The 20,410-nt window shown below is 26.5% G+C and overlaps 1 protein-coding gene and 1 long non-coding RNA gene across 12 annotated transcripts in view; one reads left to right on the plus strand and one right to left on the minus strand.

The window, feature by feature from the left end:
- The window catches only part of LOC127291230 (putative sodium-dependent multivitamin transporter), a 425,330-nt gene that overhangs the window by 367,005 nt on the left and 37,915 nt on the right, over nucleotides 1–20,410 (minus strand). The window lies entirely within an intron of this gene.
- On the plus strand, nucleotides 10,065–17,113 carry LOC127291239 (uncharacterized). 5 transcript variants are annotated; one of them, XR_007844567.1, is made up of 8 exons: nucleotides 10,065–10,761; nucleotides 10,870–11,014; nucleotides 12,020–12,226; nucleotides 12,444–12,786; nucleotides 13,679–13,876; nucleotides 15,222–15,564; nucleotides 16,288–16,580; nucleotides 16,658–17,113. It is a non-coding gene; the product is annotated as an uncharacterized LOC127291239 (long non-coding RNA). The 5 variants fall into 5 exon arrangements; XR_007844566.1 differs by having other exon boundaries at nucleotides 10,065–11,014; XR_007844570.1 differs by having other exon boundaries at nucleotides 10,065–11,014; nucleotides 16,662–17,113.

Raw genomic sequence — 20,410 nt, forward strand, 5'->3', positions numbered from 1 at the left:
GCAAAATAGTATCGCAAAATTCCAGTCAAAAAAAAATTAATGTAAAGAGCAAATGTATCACTTGAATTCTACAGGATTTACCGTTTTTTTCTACAACGTAGTCACCAATACTATAATTAACAAAATTATACTTTCGTCTAAATGCGATTACATAAAGAATATTTCCTCAAACAAGATTAACTTACCTGTATGTAAACAATCTCCAAAGAAAAACAATACACATAACCACAAAAGTTATTTGGTGGAAACAAGATATATTATAGCAAAGATTCTGAATCAACTGGCAAAAAATCTTCCTTCACTCCTCGTAATCAGTCATACCAATTTGCAACGTTGCCAGTGTTAGATATAATTTAAAGAAAAGCACAACAGGGTAAACAATGAAACTTTCAGAAATTCCTCGTCTTTCACTGTCACTCTCTATAAACTATAATTAAAGAAGGAAATCTGCGTATTTTCAATCTATTTTTTCTTGGCATATAACGTATGTGAATTTAAAGGTGGTAAGTATGAAGAGAACTTAAAAATTTTATTCCCCCCACCTATATTTTTCTATATTAATATTTCTAATAGGGAGCATCATATTTTAAAAATCCCGCAAATTGTTTTCCAAAACAGCCAATTGTTTCTTTTGTATCGAATTTCAACATCTATTTTTTCAATTTGCTATAGATAACAAAACCAAGAACATTCTACATCACTTATTAAAAAAATTGTGTATGAACATAAATATAATAATATTTTGTTTTTGTTAATGAATTTTTTGTTGATGGATTTTACTATATATTATATAGTAAAAAAAAAATTTTCATGGAATTTAAAAAAAAATGTTATTGTCAACTTAAAATAAACATTGTTTGCTTTTTCTTGGTTGTAATAATGATGTTTTATTTAAATTTAATATCCCCATAAAACTGAAATTGATATTTACCTGGATTTAAGTAATAATATTTAAATAGAAGTTGAACAGAACTTTCCGAAATAAGCAGCAAGTACCTTAATTTCTATTAAGTTAAGAGTATCTAAGCTTGAAAAAAATTGTTTCTCACGATATTTATGTTAAAATGACAGTATTTTTGTTAATTGATTGTTCTCATTATGCATTATAAATAATTCTATAAATTTCAAAAGTTATTAATATTTATAAATATAAAATATTTACTATTATTTATAAATTATAATTAAATTTTTTTTGTTTCATAACATAAATATTATTTTTTTATTTAATTCTTCTTTTCATTTTACCTATACTTCCATTACATTATTCTTAGGAGGATGAAATTTTAATTTATAAAAATTACTCCTAATGTTTTATTTATAGAAATAAAACATAATATTTTTAACATTGCTTAGTTTATAATATATCGCCCACATCTCTAAATCAGTGCTTGATATATAAGGGAATTAAATATAATTAAAGAAGGAAATCTGCGTATTTTCAATCCATTTTTTCTTGGCATATAACGTATGTGAATTTAAAGGTGGTAAGTATGAAGAGGACTTAAAAATTTTATTCCCCCCACCTATATTTTTCTATATTAATATTTCTAATAGGGAGCATCATATTTTAAAAATCCCGCAAATTGTTTTCCAAAACAGCCAATTAGAATATAAGAGTTGTCACGTGATAAAATCTACGGCGCAGTAGTCATAAAGTTTCTCAAAAGTCTCTTTGATTCTTAGGTTCATTTTCATCGTGGATGCCCGCTGGGTTGACTTTGCACGCGCCAACAGTTTTCATCATTTCTTAATAGAGAGTAATTTTACGGACATAGTGAAAAGTTAAAATTTCAGTTAATTTATTACACTAGCTAAAAGAAACGCACGTAAACGCGCGCGATATCTACAATTTTTTATGAAAAATTAAAAATTTATTTTTATTTGACGGACACTTATTGGACTTTTGATCTCACAAAAATAATAATATTATTTTACAAGTACGCTTAAGATATGTATGCTTAAGGTTAACAGTCCATCCAGGATCACCAAAAGGAAACAATGTAGGATATGTCATGGGATTAAAATTTTTCCTAACAATAAGACTAGAAATTATTTTCTTATTATTTTCTGTTGTGCATACTGAATTTACATCAACATGTAAATACCTCTTCAATTTTTGTAGATAATTTCTTCATGTTACAGGACAAATTTTTTTCTTTGGGTATTTTCTTTTCATTCTTAGTTTTAGTAGACAGAACTCTGTTGTCATCTTTATTGGGAAAAGTCTTTACAAAATATGAAAGGTTTAGCTCACCATTTTGAAGTTCTTTAGCTCGATTTATGAAAAGACAATTCCAATCATTCTCTATAAATCGAAATCCTAATATTAGACATTCTAAATTCCGGAAAATGATTTAATTAATTGTTTTCAAAAAATGATATCAAATGCTTGCTCATTACATTATTATCAGTTCCATAAATTAATCTTTTACTTTACACTGTTAACCAATACAGATGTTGCAAATGCTATTGCATTATACTTCACACTTAACTGTACCAACCGGTTGTTGATCAACATCTACAAAAAATTCTGTTGGTTTAAAAAGGAACAATCTAATTAAATATTCTATTTGAAGAATATTCGAACACCCTGCATTAAGGTTATCAAAAATATAAAGTCTTACTTCATCGTAATAAACACAAATCAAATGACCAGAATTGGTATTACCGCTAAAAACTATTTGAATATGTTTATCTCTTTCTCTAATTGGAACAATTAAATCAAGCATTTGTAAATACAAAGTACTTTGCATAATGAAAAAAGAATTTGAATCATTTTTTGATAATTCTTGAAATTTATACATATGCATATCATTTAACATTTCATTTACATTTTCAATAATTTTAAAATCTTCATTACTTAAAATAAAATACTCTTCTATGTTCGACATGGTATCCTTCTTCTACTTTCAAACTGTTGATAAAGACAATTTTCAAAACATATCGTTTATTTTAGTTTATTGCTTTAAAAAATTTACTTACATGTGTTTTACCTATAAAAAATTTCATTAACTATAATTCAGCTAACTAATGCAACAATGATAGTCTTACATGAACGTGAATTAGCGTTGTTTAATCTTTTTCCATATTATATTATTTTCGATAATGATTATTATTTAACTTATTTTCCTCTGCACTTTTTATTAATATTCAAATCAATATTCAACTCACAAACTATTATTTAACCCATAAAACAACTTTAACCCTTAAAACAATATTCAAACCTCTTTTTATCTATTTAAATACTTTTCCAAAAGCCAACATCCTCTATTATCAAACAGTCAAAAAATTTTTTTCAATATCGAAATATATTCAATACCAATGTTATCCAATATATTTTATTATCATCAAAATCCAAATATATTTAATGCCAATCTTATCCAATACCAAAAAATTTTTCAACTTTCACTGTGGTCAAAAAATCAATATTTTTTTCCAATATCAAAATATATTCAATACTAATGTTCTGCAATATCATTTTTTATCCTTAAAATCAAAACATCTTTAATGCCAAAATTATCCAATACCAAAAATTTTTTTCAAAAGTCAGCTTCCACTATTATCAAACAATCAATATTTTTGTTGCATTATCAAAATATATTCAATTCTAATGTTATCCAATATCTTTCTTTATCCTCAAAATCGTAATATCTTTAATGCCAATGTTATCAAATACCAAAAAAACTAAATGGATTGAAGTATTTTTTATATGAAACATTTAAGACAACCAAAAGAAACAAATATCTTCTATACCAATATTATTCAATATCAGGGTGTCCAGCGACCTTGAATTCTTTGAAAACCTTGAAAAGTACTTGAATTTAATAGCAAAACCTTGAATTTTTTATATTTCTTAAAATAATAGCTTAATTTTCTAGTCTCAAATACATTTGGTCTAACTATGACTAGAAAAAAGCGCGAAACATAATAAACTTTTTGAAAAAAAAACATTTTTCTCGATTTTCTGAATCATAGAATCGATTTTTTATAGGAATCGGTTGTTGATATGCAGGTATTAGTGTCATGTGTAATATGTCGTTGGTAATTTTTATTTTTTGTACCAAAGTTTCATTACAGAATAATTAAAAATTAGTACAATTTTGACTAATTTGAATTGTTACATGACACTTTACTAATTAAAATTTAGAGAGTCATAAATATTAAAATATTTTCAAAGTTATTATGTTAAAAGTGCACCTTGAAAAAAATTATTTTGGGCCTTGAAAACCTTGAAAAGTCCTTGAATTCTTTTTTCAAGAACCGCTGGACACCCTGAATATCCATATTTTATGCATAAAAAAATTATTTAATAATCAATGTTTTATCCTCAAAATACATATATATTTATTAATACTATACAAAAATAGGAATTTATTTTTTGGGCCCAATACAAAAATGAAAAAGACAAATATAATATAAGAAAATTCGACACATGCAGTAAGTTATTGATCGCCAAATTGCTGAAAAATAATATAAACTATATAATAATCAAGTTAAGTTACCTAAGACTATTAGAAGCTTTTTTTTAGCGACACTACTACAATGTTGTTGCAATGGTAGACGGTTGTTCTATGTTTATCATACATCAGCAGTAGCCGTTTCACTCCATTGAAGAGAAGTGTTATACCTCCATTCTTCTAACCCGGGCCTATGTTAAGTTCTCGCGTGAGGCAGATATTACGGTAGGCCTGAGTGGCATCCTCGGGGATAGGTTTTAGTAAGTTCAGTATGGATACACCACTTCCACTCACGAGAATTAAACGGTTATCATATATATCACATATACAATAATAAAAAAATTTTCCCTCAACCCAAGGCTGCTTGGACAAATCGAGCGATCACGGATTGGGTCCTGTAAAGGGAAGTGGTATACCTTCACTCTATCGGCCTGTCCCGGGCTCAGACCTCGAGTAAGTCAATTACAGCGGTGGGCCTGTGTGGCGTTCTCGGGCTTGATGACAATATTATTTTATGACGCTTAATGAGTTTGTCAAAAAAATTATAAAATTTTTAAATATAAACATTGTTTAATTTATTTTGATATATTCGTTTTCCTCAGAAGTTCACGATTACGAGCATATATATTGCTCCAATAATAACACAGGCCTGCAAAATTTAACTTTTTTCAGTTTCTAGAATAGGTGTACTTGTTTCTTGTAGTTTTTTATGTGCTAAAAACGAATCTGACCTTCAAAATGCCCCATCACGTCAGGATTTTTAGTAAATGTAGCCTAAAAGGTAAAAAATTGGCCATTTTAGCCATTTTTGATCATTTTTTTTGGGATAGAATTTTTTTTTCAATTTTCGACGAAAAAGTCGCATGGTACAACTCTTTAGCTTTAAAACCTATTTTTCAAAATTATTGTACGATTTTAAAAAAAAAATTATGACATTTTGAAATTTACAGTTTCAGTTACGCCAATAGACGTTATAGAGCAATTCCATGGGATGTGATCACAAGAATTTTTGATGATTGGAGCAATTTTATTGAAACGTTGTAAATGTTCCTTTATTTGTACAGAATGAAAGCCCACAAACAATTTTTTAAAATTTTTTGAGATATTTCTAATTAAAAATTTATGTCATTTTTTTAAAAAAAACATGGAACTTTTTTTCCTGTTATCCAAATGAGATCAATTTTTTTTAAATTGCTCACAAAAAGATGCTATTTTAAGAAAAAAATAGTTCATGAAAAAAAAATTTTTTTTGCCCGGAAAAAAGTAAAAAAACTTTTTGAATTCATTTTTTAAAAATACTACCTCTTCGATTTAAAAAATTTTTTTCTGCTTAATGCCTATGATGTTAAGAATAACTTCTCTAATTTTCATAATGGGACAGCAAGAACTTTGCCAGAAAAAAATGAAATATCACGTGCAGCGCGACGGGACGCGCGCATCTTAGTTTTCGCGTCCTTTATATAGTATGGAAACATTCAGATATCTCGAAAAGTACGAATTTTCGTAAAAAAAGTTTAAGACAAAAGTTGTTCAAAAAAAAGATCTACATATTTGAGACCAAAAAATTTGGCCAATGTTGGGCCATACAATGAAAAAAGTGGTTTTCTTAAATAAGACCATTAATTTTCAGTATCAAGTTCGTAATCCCTATGAAATTCTGCGTTCAGACATGTTGTATAAGTGCCCAAAATATTGGTCCCAATGTCTGAGATTGGGCCCAACATTTTTTGACAAACAAATAAATAAATTTTAAAAAATCTTATCTTTGGGGGCCCAATGTGAGACCTACTGTAAAAAAATTAGTTTCCATCCATTTCGTAATCGTTATGAAATTCCAAAAATATTTGGCCCAATCCCAGATATTTGGCCCAATATTTTTGGCATTTTTACTACAAGTCTTAACCCAGAATTTCATAACGATTACGAAATGAATACTGGAAATTAGTGGGTTTTATTTAAGAAAACTAATTTCTTTACTGTGAGCCTCACATTGGGCCGTGGAATCTCACATTGGGCTCTGTGCCCAATTACAAAATTAGCTTCGAATTTCGAATTCTGTGACCCCAAAAACCCCAAAGATAAGATTTTTAAAAATTTATTTATGTGTTTGTCAAAAAATGTTGGACCCAATCTCAGACATTGGGACCAATATTTTAGGCACTTATACAATATGTCTGAACGCAGAATTTCTTAAGGATTACGAATTTGATACTGAAAATTAGTGGTCTTATTTGAGAAAACCACTTTTTCCATTGTATGGCCCAACATTGTTGTAACATTGTAGATCTTTTTGTTTGGAACAACTTTTGTCTTAAACATTTTTTACGAAAATTCGTACTTTTCGAGATATTTGCCAGTTTCCATACTATATAATGGACGTGAAAACTGGGATGCGCGCGACCCGTCGCGCCGCACGGGACGTTTTAATTTTTTTCTCGCAAAGTTCTTTTTGTCCCATTATGAAAATTAGAGAAGTTATTCTTAACATCATAGGCATTAAACAGAAAAAAAATTTTTTAAATCGAAGAGGTAGTTTTTTCTAGAAATAAATTCAAAATTTTTTTTGACTTTTTTCCGGTAAAAATTTTTTTTTTTCATGAACTATTTTTTTCTTAAAATAGCATCTTTTTGTGAGAAATTTGAAAAAATTTAATCTCATTTGGATAACAGGAAAAAAAGTTACATGGTTTTTTTAAAAAAATGACATACATTTTTAATTACAGATATCTCAAAAAATTTTGAACATTTTTAAAAATTGTCAAAAATTCTTGTGATCACATCCCATGGAATTGCTCTATACCCAGCGAATCTTTAGACAGTTCTTGGGAAAAATATTTTCTAAAAAATCTTGTTTCTCTCTTATTGGCTTGAAATTTGTTACTCGGGGGTTTTTGGGGTCGCTGATTACGAATCTGAAGTCGGATTTTAAAAATTCAAAATGGCGGATCCAATAAGGCGGACGAATTTTACAAAAAATGATCTAATTTGCTTGAAACTCGTTACTCGGGGGATTTCGGGGTCGCTGATTACGAATGTGAAATCGGATTTTAAAAATTCAAAATGGCGGATCCAATATGGCAGAAAAAATTAAAAATTCATTGTATTCGCTTGAAATTTGTTACTCGGGGGTTTTGGGGGTCGCTGCTTGCGAATATGAAGTCAAATTTTCAAAACTCAAAATGGCGGATCCAATATGGCGGACGTATTTTATTAGAAATTGTCGGAATACCTTGAAAATTGTAACTCAAGGGTTTTTGTGGTCACTTATACAAAATCTATTGTCAGTTTTTATTATTCAAAATGTGCGATCCAAAATGGCCTACATTTTTTAAAGAATTTCAAAAAAAAATTCGTTTCTCTGAGGTTTTTGAACCAGTTAAGGCAGGCCATATTGGATCCGCCATTTTGAATTTTTAAAATCAGATTTCTTATTCGTAATCAGCGACCCCGAAATCCCACGAGTAACGAGTTTCAAGCAAATTAGATCATTTTTTGTGAAATTTGTCCGCCATATTTGATCCGACATTTTAAATTTTTAAAATCCAACTTCAGATTCGTAATCAGCGACCCCAAAAACCTCCGAGTAACAAATTTCAAGCCAATAAGATAGTAACAAGATTTTTTAGAAAATATTTTTCCCATGAACTGTCTAAAGATTCGTTGGGTATAACGTCTATTGGCGTAACTGAAACTGTTAATTTTAAAATGTCATAACTTTTTTTTAAAAAATCGTACAATAATTTTGAAAAATCGGTTTTAAAGCTAAAGAGTTGTACTATGCGACTTTTTCGTCGAAAATTGAAAAAAAATTTCTATCCCAAAAAAAATTATCAAAAATGGCTAAAATGGCCATTTTCTTACCTTTCAGGCTTGATTTACTAAAAATCCTGACGTGATGAAGCATTTTTAAGGTCAGATTCGTTTTCTGCGCATAAAAAACTACAAGAAACAAGTACAGCCATTCTAGAAACTGACCCTCGCAGGACTGTGTAATAAATGTTAATATTTAAAAGTTTTATAATTTTAGTTCGATTCAATAAACGTACATGATGTGTTGTAAATCGATGTAACCCAATGGTGCTGGCACCAAAAATTTTCTTCTTGTTTTTTATTCTCCAGTACATATAACTACATGGTGATTGTTCAAACCGGGCTGGTAAAGTGGGGGACACAACTTCACTTTTCAGGACAGTATTTAAAAGGTCATCGACCATCTTATGAACCCTCAACCAAAAGCTGTTTTGACAACAAAAATTTCAGGTAGAAACCTTCGAGAACCCTAATTATCAAAGTTAAGATATATATGTATATATAATCTAATAATAATGAGAAAATTCAAGTACTAAGAAAATGTGAATGAATGACGGAATGAATACAAAGATTATTATACTATAATATAATATTTTATTTTGATATTTAGTGCAGTGCTTAATTGAAACCGCATGGCAGTAGCTTGATTCACAAGGAGCCAGCAATTTCTTTCAAGGTAAATTGAAATTGAGATATAAATAGTTATAATGACATTTAATATAACAATCGAACTTTATATTTATTTTTTTGGTATATTAATTTGAAACTTATTGATAATTTTTAATTAATTATTCAAAAGCAAAATTCTTGACACTTTTTCTATGCATGTAAAGATTTTACTTGAAATATGCCAACTTAAAAATATACTTTTTCATAATTTTTTGTTATCGTTTAATTCTGTGTAATATTTTTCAAAGTGTATCTTGATTTTCTGTAATTTAATCTCTTCTTTAAAACTTGTTTTCACTAAAATAAATACATTTAATTTTAAATTGAATTTTTGCGCAAACAATTCCTTTAAAGTGCCCTTCTTTTGTTTTCAAGGTGACCGCTAGACGATCAGATGAAAACATTGGTGCGCGTTATATATATATATATATATATATATATATATATAGAGAGAGAGAGAGTAGGGATGTTTTTATCTTGGTATATTTATATATAGGCCTTTGTAAAAAATATCAAATTTTCGTTTTATTATTTCCTTTAAAGTTTAAGGTTATATCTCACAAATAGTTTATCTCACAACTTAATATTAAAATTTTAAGTCTTTAATTAAATTTTACAAAACATGTAAATAACTTATTTTGATAAAAATCGACATATCATCTTTTAATGTTAAAGAAATTGATAGAGAAATAGAAATTTTTTAACGTAAAAAAATAGAGACATATCAGTCGATTCTAAAATTAATTTGTTAGAATTAATAAAATTTCATTTCCCGAAATTCACTTTTAACCGAATGTTTATTTGTTTCAATTATTATTTAACAAAATTGTTACTTTAACAAATTTTTAGTTTACAGATTTTTTTTTTATCAAATTGTTTCGAGTTATTATGTGCTTAAATTTTCAATAGACAAAATAAATATTTGAAAATAATTTTTTATTTTATAGATAAAATATTAGAAAAAATTTTTTTCTTCTCCAATTTTTTGTTGTTTTAATTTACATTTAACAGAATTCTTAAAAAGGTAAATTTTTATTTTACATCATTCTTATTTGTTCAAATAAATAAAAAAGCAATAAAATTCAGTCGTAGACTTATAACTATTATTATAATGTAATTAATATATAGTATTTAAAATTAATTATCTCATAAAAGAAAAGTATATAGATATGTATATGGTGTGTGTATGTATGTGTATGTGTGTGTATACATCTTTTAAAGAAATGATCTACATGCGTTGTTTAATATTATCGACCATAATTAGCATTGCTCTTCTTCACTGCAGTCGATGCGTTATCAACCCGTCGGATAATTGATCAACTTAGAATTAATTATGAGGCGTCGATATTAGAGAATATCACATTCTCAGTAAAGCAATTTATATACAAATAATTAAACAGTAGTTTAACGTTTGCGCAATAACTAATGGAAAGATTTAAATAATAATGAACAAACATATTTTTCGTACCTTTCTGAGAAGGCACATATTTATAATATAGTAAATATATAAGAAAGTATGTCATGAGATGATAAACTTTGATCGAAGATAAAAATTGCAATAATAATTAAAATAGGTAATTGTTTTAACTAAAAAACACATTGAATAACCTTTTGATCTTACAATTTTTATCATAATTAAATTAGATCATTTCATTGTTTAAAAAAGTATATAAACCACTGTTAAGAGGCTTATAGTTGTCATATTACTCCGGTGAGTTTCTGCCCGAACAGTATCGTTGAGTCGGCCCTTCAATCGTGAAATTGTACTTTTAAATCAGCGATAATAAAAAGAGTCTTGTTTCTTATAATTTATATAAGATCGAAGGTAATTTTCATTGAATTTTATAAGTTCATTTATTTCGATTGTCGTATAATATTATTTTATGAAAGTTACTTCCGATTATTAAGGAAACAAGTTTCTTTTTGTATTAAGGTACAGTGTCGAAAAGTAATTCTTAAATAGTATTGAATAGTCGTTGGTGCATAAGTGCTAAATAACGAACTTAATTATTGTCATCCTGCGATACAATTGTGTAAAGCCGGTTGCATTGTAACAATCCAGAACCAACTTCAACATTGTAAGTAAAATTATATTTTAAAACATTATTGTCAAATAAATTGTTCATTTTAAAAGGGAATGTGCATAATATTATTTACAAAGGACCCTTGTTCTTATAAAATGACACGAATCCACATAAAAACAAATATCAAGATTTACCAACTTGATAAATCAGCACTTTACCTTCCCTTTTTTGTTAATTAATAAAAACCACCCTCGCCTTAGCTCGGGACGTAACAATCAGAAGTAAAAAATTAACTTATGATTAGTTAATTGGAAAATTGCGACTAAACATTTTTTTTGCAATTTGTTTAATTGCAAAAAATGTGTGATGTAAAATGAAAATTCGTCCATTTTAGAAATGTGTTAAGTGTTAATTAAAATAAACAAATGTCATATAGAAGGACAAAATTCTATCTAATATTTTTTCTGTAAAATAAAAATTATTTTAAATAAATATTCTATGAAATGAAACTTCAAAGAAATAACAACTCGAAAAAACTCGATAAAATAAAAAATCTGTAAAATAAAAATTTCTTCAAGTAACAATTCTGTTAAAAAATTAATTAATTAATAATTAATTTCTGTTTAATAATTTAAAAAAAAAAAATTTTATTTGTTTCAAATATTATTTACGAAAATTGTTTCTTGAACAAATTTTTAGTTTACAGATTGTAAAAAGTAAAATGAAATGTGGTGTTACGTAAGTAATTGTTTTTTTAAAAACTTTTTTACATTTTGTTTTTTGAACTCATTTTTTCAATGTAATTCATATTCATATCGGAGAGATATATTTTTTAGAGATATTTGAATTAAAACATTGTTGTACCATTTTTTCTTTTTTTTATAACATTTGTTCTTTTTATCCTACAAAAAAAAGTTCTGAATGTTTTTTACTCTAAAAATGTTTAATTCAAAATATACAAACTTCTTTAACACCAAAATGTCTCTCAAAACCTAAAAGTAAAGAAAAATCTGAGACATCATATGTCGTTCTCATAAGAAACTCCCCATATGTTTTCAGATATCTTTTATGTAAATACCATAGAAAAAGAAGTTGTCCAGGATGAGGGGTAATTAAAAGAGACGGTAATTTCAAACTTACCGTGCAACACTCACATACGCAAAACGAACGTGAAGAAAGAATTTTATCATTTAGAAGGGAGTTACATAACAGCTCCATTAGCCAGCCAAACACTCCTCGAAGTATTTATCAGACTTTCAGTCCTTTGTAAGTTTTAATTATCAAAAAATTATAAACATTGATCTTAAAATACTTTTTCAATATTTATCATTTTCACGTTCAGTGCCATTTTTATAGGGCGATAATTAAATGCCAAAGAATTTTTAGAGACCGTTCGACACTTTTAAGTTATTTTTTATTTGTATGTTTCAAAAAAAATTGAAATAATCAAAGTAACATAATAATTTTTAATTCATTTTTGTAGGCATGAAAATTTTGAAAATGATCTTCCATTTAATGCCACACAAGCAAATATGACAAGATGGAAAAATTCACACAGTCCAACGGAAATTCCGAATGACTTAAATCATTTTTCAGCAACAATAAACAAACAAATTTGGATGAATTTACGTAATTATATTGGAGGATCACTTGAATACATTTTAATAACTGGCGATGAGTTTAATTCTATTTTAATTATTGATCCGCAATTCTCAAGACCATTACTAGAAATTGGCAACTTTTTAATTCATATTTCGATAACAACAATTCCTTCTTCTGTATGGTGCAAACAAATGTTATCCTTAATATGCGTCAAAAGTGGCTATGTAAGTAATTATAATTATTCATTTTGCTCTCTTTCCCACGAAGAAAGCTTGTAGTTGTGATAATTTTCGATTTTTTAAAAATGGATAATATGGGCTCAAGTATCTAGAATGCATATATTGCCTGTGTCACAAAATCTTATGCACAAATTATTTCCAATACGCTTTGATGGATTGTCCTGAAATTTTGTAGACTTATTACAGTCAATAATATCTAAATTTAGACACAAGGATTCCCAAAAAAATATCCACATAAATTTGTTTATGTCCCCTTTTCAAAAATTCGAAAATACGTTTATTAACCAAAAAAAATTTTTACACTGCAAATTAAATTTTGTTTGTTTACTACTTTTTCACTTTCTATTCAGCGCAACTCGCCCATTTTTCTTTTTTTAAGTGTTAATTTTTTTACATAATAAGTATTTACTTTATTAATTTTTTTTAATATATCAAATAATAAATCATTTATATAATAGGAATTCCAATTAATTGCAAGCCATTGAAATAATGGGTTCGACATACTCAAAAACCATTCAGCTCTGTAAATATTGGATAAAAGTAAAAATAATAAATAAAAGTTATTTATAAGGTAAAATATTGTGAAAAAAATTTATGAGAAGATTAAAAGAATAGTTGGAGAGTCAATTTATGCATGTAAATATTAGATAATTATTAATTCTTTAAAGCTTAATTTATTACAATTCTTACATAAATGGATTCTCCAACTATCCTTTTAACCTTATCATAACTATTTTTTTACAATATTTTACCTTATCAATAACTTTTTTATTTTTCACTATTTCCCAATATCCACCGAGCTGAGTGGATTTTAAGTATATCGAATTCGCTAGGGTATATTTTTAAAAAATATTAATTGTTTTAATCATTTTCTTAGCTAATCCCATGTGCCTGGGCACTCATGGACACAAATTCTACACAAGCATACACAGCTATTTTTGAAAAAATAAGAGACATCACTCCAGAGTTTAAAATGATTTCGGTTCTAACAAATTTTTCAAACTCATTGCACACAAGCATTTAACAAGTTTTTCCTGCAGCCATAATTTCGGGATGTTTGTTTCACTATCAGGAGGTATTTATGACTAATAATAAATAAAAACTTTTAAATTCAAACAAAATAAATATTTAATATAGACCGAATTCACTTTAAATTCCACAGGCTAAACATACTCGAAGCTGAAAAAAAAATTTTCTCAGAAATTTTGTTTTTCAAAGTTTCTTAAACAAAACAGATTTTTTATTTGGCTAAAAAAATTTGGCTTTAAATAGTAGAAAATATGAGAAAAGTAACAACCAGTGTGCTCAAAATATGTAAATTTAAATTACTTAAAACCCTCAACTTCTTCTTTGTTCCAATTTTTTTTTGTAATCGTGTTCATACTAAAGAATATTTTCAATAGCAATTCAAATTATTTGCGACAATTGTTGAGAATTTTTTTATTTTAAAATACAATAGCAATAAAAAAATTTCCTCAACAAAAGTTGTTCCTCCTTAAAAAATGTTAAAAACGTATCTCTTGATATTTTTCTCTATTTTGCTTTGTTCTCAATATATTTCGCAAATTTTCAGCTACGATAATGTTTAGTCTCCCAATTTTTACAAAATTAATAGTCAGAAATTTAAATTTTTATTATTTATAATTAGGTAAACACTATTAAAATCATTTCTTTATGTAAAGATAAAACAAATTCCATACTTATAAAAACTGTAATGGAACACTAAATTTTTTTTTTTTTGAAAATGTTAAGGTCATGTGATTTTTATGTCTATAATGTTAATTTGTCCGAAAAAAGTTTCAACTCAATCCATTCAGCATTTTATTTTTTTCACTTTTAATACCAAAATTTATATTTCTTTTGAAAAAAGATAAATATTTACATTATAAACATTAAATCAATAAATGAACCTACCAATTTGACAATTCGCCCAACACTTAGCTGCACGCAGTAGTAACATTTAAACATGCAAGAAAGTTAAAAAAAATTGAAATTCAAAATTTTGTTTTTTCAAAATCATTACCTTATAAGAAATTCAGTGGCTAAACTTTTTTTCTTTTGAATTTTTTTTTTATTAAATGAACATTTTAGATAATATTGACAAAACAAGGAAACAATTTTATTCTCAAATTTCTCTCAATTTTTAAAACATAAATCGTTGCATCTTTGACAAATATTGATCAATTCACTTAAAATTTGATATATACATAAATTTTATTAATATCATTTCAAAATCCAAAAACTTAACAATTTTAAAAAATACATAAATTTTGTACAAGATAGTAGTTTTGAAAAATAAAAATTTCGAATTTCAATTTTTTTGACATGTTTTACTAGTCGATCAGGTTGCACTTTGATCAAATTGGGAGGTTCAATTTTTACAATGAATACTTTTAAAACTAATACTATCAATTTTTTAGGAAGTTTACAAACTGACTATCCAGCATGGGCTAATTAATTATTTAATTCAAAATGATGACCGAGAAATTAAGGAATTTCTACAATTTATCTTCACTTTGCCACTTTTGCCATCTCAAGTAATTAATTAAACATTTTCTGAAAAAATTGAAAGTCTTAGTGCAAATGCTTATATCGTGCTGCAAGTATTTTTCTTAAACTATGACCGAATTTGGTTAAGACAAGTCACTGCAAATAAATTCAGCGTCCACAAAAATTTTGAACGATGTACTGACATGTTCGAAAATTACAATACAACCTTAATATCAGAATTTGGGCTTTATCCTATGGTGTGGAAATTTCCAGGTAAAATATTTATTATAACGAAATTTTTAATTGAAATAAATAAAAATTTTTACAATTAACATTTTTCAAAACAACAAAAACATAGTCTCCAAATATCACAATTGTTTGCAGCAATTTTACAGAAAGTTTACAATACCAAGTTGGCATGGTAAATTAGCTGCAAAATTGTGGCAAATAGCGATATGTCCAAGCGTTTTAAACTTTACATTGCAAAATAATTTGCTGCAAGTTTTCTTTAAGTTTCCTATAAAAATTTTCTACAAACTTACAATGCAAAATTTAAAAAGGCTCGATATATCACATATCACTTGTGACATCTGTGTCTTTTGGAATTTTAAACTTTTGTCGATATTTTTTTAATTTTCTTTGCGTTTTTATTATTTAAAAGTTTTTATTGGCTTTAATTTTTCTAAGTTTTATCGAATGCATAAAAAAATGCGATTGAAAAACAAAAAGTAGGAACCAAATATAATGATATCTGCGATATAATAAAGCTGTCATAATATTATTTTCCTACTTCTCGTTTTTCAATCGCATTTTTTTTATGAATTCGTACAATCTTTCGGATTATTAATTATAGGGCGATAATATATTAAAGGTTTCTCCTTGCCAAAGAATTTCAGAGACCGTTAGACACTCTTAAATTATCTTTTTTGTGTTTAAATAAGTTTATTTTCACATGAATTTATAAAATTCTAATATTATTTTATATGTGAATTAAAGTAGCACTTTGCAAAATACAAGCTCATGGGTTCAGAAACAAAAAACTATCGACGATGAAAATTTAAATGGAATTAATGCACTGAAATTATTAAATAGACGAAGTATATCAAGAATTAGAAATTCATGGAATAATTTAGAGTTGTCAACAATCACAAAAACTGAATTCATTAATCAATGTCGTAGAATTTACGCAGAATCGAGAATTGAGTATTTCAATGTAAGTCTTGAAGGATTTGAAACAGAGGACATGTTAGAATTAATCAATTTTTCTAACAATGACGCTGATGTTGAACGTAAGAATTTTTCTTTATTTGTATTAAAAATATTTAAATTATTTAATAATAAGAATAATAATAAAAACAATACCCAGATAGCCCAACTTCTTGCATGGACCTTGTAATGGTATTACATAGCAAGACATGCAATATTACACTGCAATATTGGAGCAAGCCTCCTGCAAGATTAAAACGTCAACATTGCACGGCAATCTTGAGACAGCATTACGTCACAGTTACTTTGGGGGTATCAAAAAGCGTTGCAGATCAATTTGATTTAAAAAATAGGTCAAAATGATCCAAAATTTGTATTATTTTACTGCAACATTTGATGTCAATTGTTTGTTCTGAAACGTCAATGACATAACCATCGTTGAGTTTATGAAAAAATTGCATTTTCTATTTGAAGTTTTAGTAAAAATTGTTAAAGCACTCGACTTTGAATTTAAAAAAAAATTTTGTTTATTCAATTCTGTTTTGTGCAACTAAATCTTAATTCTTTGAAATAAGGTTGTATAATCAAACCATAACCGCTTGCTTAGAATTGCTTATACTTGTAAGAAAAATTTCTTTTAAATTAATTTGTTAAAATAAAATAATTTGATTACAATAATTGAATAATTTTCTGCGTTTTTTCTTGTAATTTGGATATTTTAATCAAACATTTTCACTTTACTATTAAAGAACATTTTATCAAATTAGAAATTGTTTTGCATTGTAGGTTCCAACATTTTTAGAAAAATCCCCTTCTGAATTTGAAAATAAATTTTTCACATTGATTTACATCGATTTTAATTATTTTTCCTGTATACATATAGTAAAAGAAGCAGATCTATGATATATTTAAATTTTTTCAAATTGCAAAGAATTTTTTTGCATGATAAAATTTCTGATTATTCTGAATTTAAACTTAAATTTAGGCTTTAATTTAAATTTAATTTAAACTTGAATAAGGCTTGAATTTAGACTCATTTCTTAAAATTCAAAAATAATTTTTAAGAAATAAAAACAAACTTTGAAGCAATAAAGTTGTAATAATAAAGTAATTTATTTGTTTAAATTAAATTAAATTTTGAAAAATTTAAAATAAAGTAAACAATTGTAATAATAAAATTAATTATAAATAAAATATTACTTAATAAATAATAATAAAGCAATAAAGCAATAAAAAAAACAATAAACAAGAAAATAAAAAAAATAAAAATTCTATTCAACAATCCTGATTTTGAAAAATTGGTGTTATTTCTTTCGAAATGTTCCTTTTTTAATTGTCTGAATTGTAGGAAATAATTTCTAGATTAATTGTTGGATTTGGTTTTGAAAATTAAAAATTTAATATTAGCTTTATGTAAAATTCAACGCATTGATGATACAATTTTAATTGGTATTAAAAAATCAAAAACAGTTATCATTATGTTGACATTTTGAAACAAGTAAAAGTTAGGTAAAAGTTAAAACAACTGACAATTAGACAATAATGAAAAATAACGGACAATAATATATTAATAAATAAGTGATATGACACAATATTTGATGTTTGTTGTCTCGATATTTGGAACGGATAAAATCTGAGAACAGGTGACAACAAGATTTTCAATTGATTTGTTCATTGTATGTTCGGGGTCCTCTTACTATTGTAATTGCAATCTATATATATATATCAGCTGTTTTAATATTAGCACATTTATTTCCGGAAACAATAAGCCCTGCAATAAAGTAATAATTATATTCTGTAGTGAAAGAAAATTGGAATATTTAAAGTTTTTACATTTTTCCAGTAAGAAATACAAGAATAAAAACTTTAGTGTTAAATCGAGAAATATTACTTGATATCCAGGAATTCTTTGTCAAACTAATGTGGAACAATTTATTATGAAATAAATAATATAAATAAATATATTATTATAAAAATAAAATTAACGACATGTATAAAATTTTACTTAAAAGCAAATCAAATTTAATGCTTTCTTTACGCACAAGCAAATTTTTTTCTTACCTCAACGAGAAAACAAAAATGTTCATAAAATGATCTCCTTTATAACTTTAACATAAAGGACACCTTTTTTGTTTGCTTACCAGCTTAAGTGTTATAATCAATTTTTTAATATATAAAATTTTTTAATTTAGTCATTGTTGAAAAAAACTTTTGTTATTAACAAGCATAATTAATTTAATAAGAAAAGCAAAACATTATTTTCTGTGCCAATCAAACCAATTTTCCGAATCAAATTATTTTATTAAAAAAAATTAATTGGAATAAAATTTTTGTTTCAAGCACCAGGAATTCTAACCAAACGGTTATGGTTAGAATATCAATCCTTACTGATCCAATGAACCAAAAAACCAATTGATTAAACAAAAGTTTTTTTTAAATTCATAGTCGAGTGCTTTAACAATTTTTTACTAAAACTTCAAATAGAAAATGCAATTTTTTCATAAACTCAACGATGGTTATGTCATTGACGTTTCAGAACAAACAATTGACATCAAATGTTGCAGTAAAATAATACAAATTTTGGATCATTTTGACCTATTTTTTAAATCAAATTGATCTGCAACGCTTTTTGATACCCCCAAAGTAACTGTGGTTGTAGTATCGAGGCAATATTTCACCCGAAGATTCGCCTATTAAAAATAATCTTTATATGGAAGCGAATCTTGGGGTGCAATATTGCATCAATATTATTTTATGCTTGCATTAAAATTTTAGACTAAAACGAAAATTGCAATTTTATCTTGTCCGAAGCTTACCATGTAATATTGTCCGAGACTTGCGTTGCATAATTGCTTCAATATTACGACGTAATGCTGTCTCGAGATTTCCATGCAAGGTTGATGTGAGGCGGAACTTTTTATTCTTGCAGGAGGCGTGCTCTAATATTGCAGTGTAATATTACATGTCTTGTCATATAATACCGTCACAAGGTTCATGCAAGAAGTTGCGCTATATGGGTATTTTCACCCATATGTTTAAAATTTTTAAAAATTTTTTAACAATAGCTGTAAACCATTTTTTTTGTTTTAATAATTTAAAACAATTTAATTTGATAAAGATATAATATTTAATTATTGAAACCCAATGTTTCACCTTCTTTCGAAAAATTAAAATTTAATTGTTGACCCTTTGTCTTTCATGTGTCCCAATATGATTAATTTTAAAAACAATGTTTTGTTGAGTTGAGAATAACTTATAAAAGGCAGAAGCTTAATATTTTATAAATTAACTTATGTTTTTACAGATTTAAATTTTTTTCATATTTCCGTAAAAGCTAAGGCATTAATTTAATTTCAATTTTCATATACATATATAGCGAGTTCAAAGATGTTGCAGAATATGTCCATCAGGGGCAGAATAAAGAGGGTGAGAATTGAACTTTATTGTTCATGATTCTTCATTTCATTTCAATTTGTCTTTGTCATTCGGTATTTCTCCATTTCTCTAAAGATTGTGATAAGGATATTAGACTTTATCATGTTACATGTTTATCAAAATAACTGTTTTTATATTAATAAAATGGTTTTTTATTTAACTCATCCATGGTCCGTAATATTATTTGTAATTAATAACAAATAAAACATATTAATACCACAAAATAATAAAATTATTACTGTAAGAGTACGATCATATCAACAAGAGGAAATTTTACATATGCATTATAAAGAGTATCTCACTCACACACATGAACAGGATTTGACATAATGGTACTCTTACGATCCAATGGGGGAAATCATTAAAATTAATAATATTATAATAAATATAATTTTTCATTCAATTGCTTCCTCATAAAAGAAATATGATTTAAAAAAAAAAACGTATCGCTTTCAATATTTGGAATCCTTTTTCGATT

Source organism: Leptopilina boulardi, unplaced genomic scaffold (assembly GCF_019393585.1).
Source record: "Leptopilina boulardi isolate dan_hultmark-lab unplaced genomic scaffold, ZJU_Lbou_2.1 LbouV2_13, whole genome shotgun sequence".
In the NCBI taxonomy this organism is placed as follows: domain Eukaryota; kingdom Metazoa; phylum Arthropoda; class Insecta; order Hymenoptera; family Figitidae; genus Leptopilina; species Leptopilina boulardi.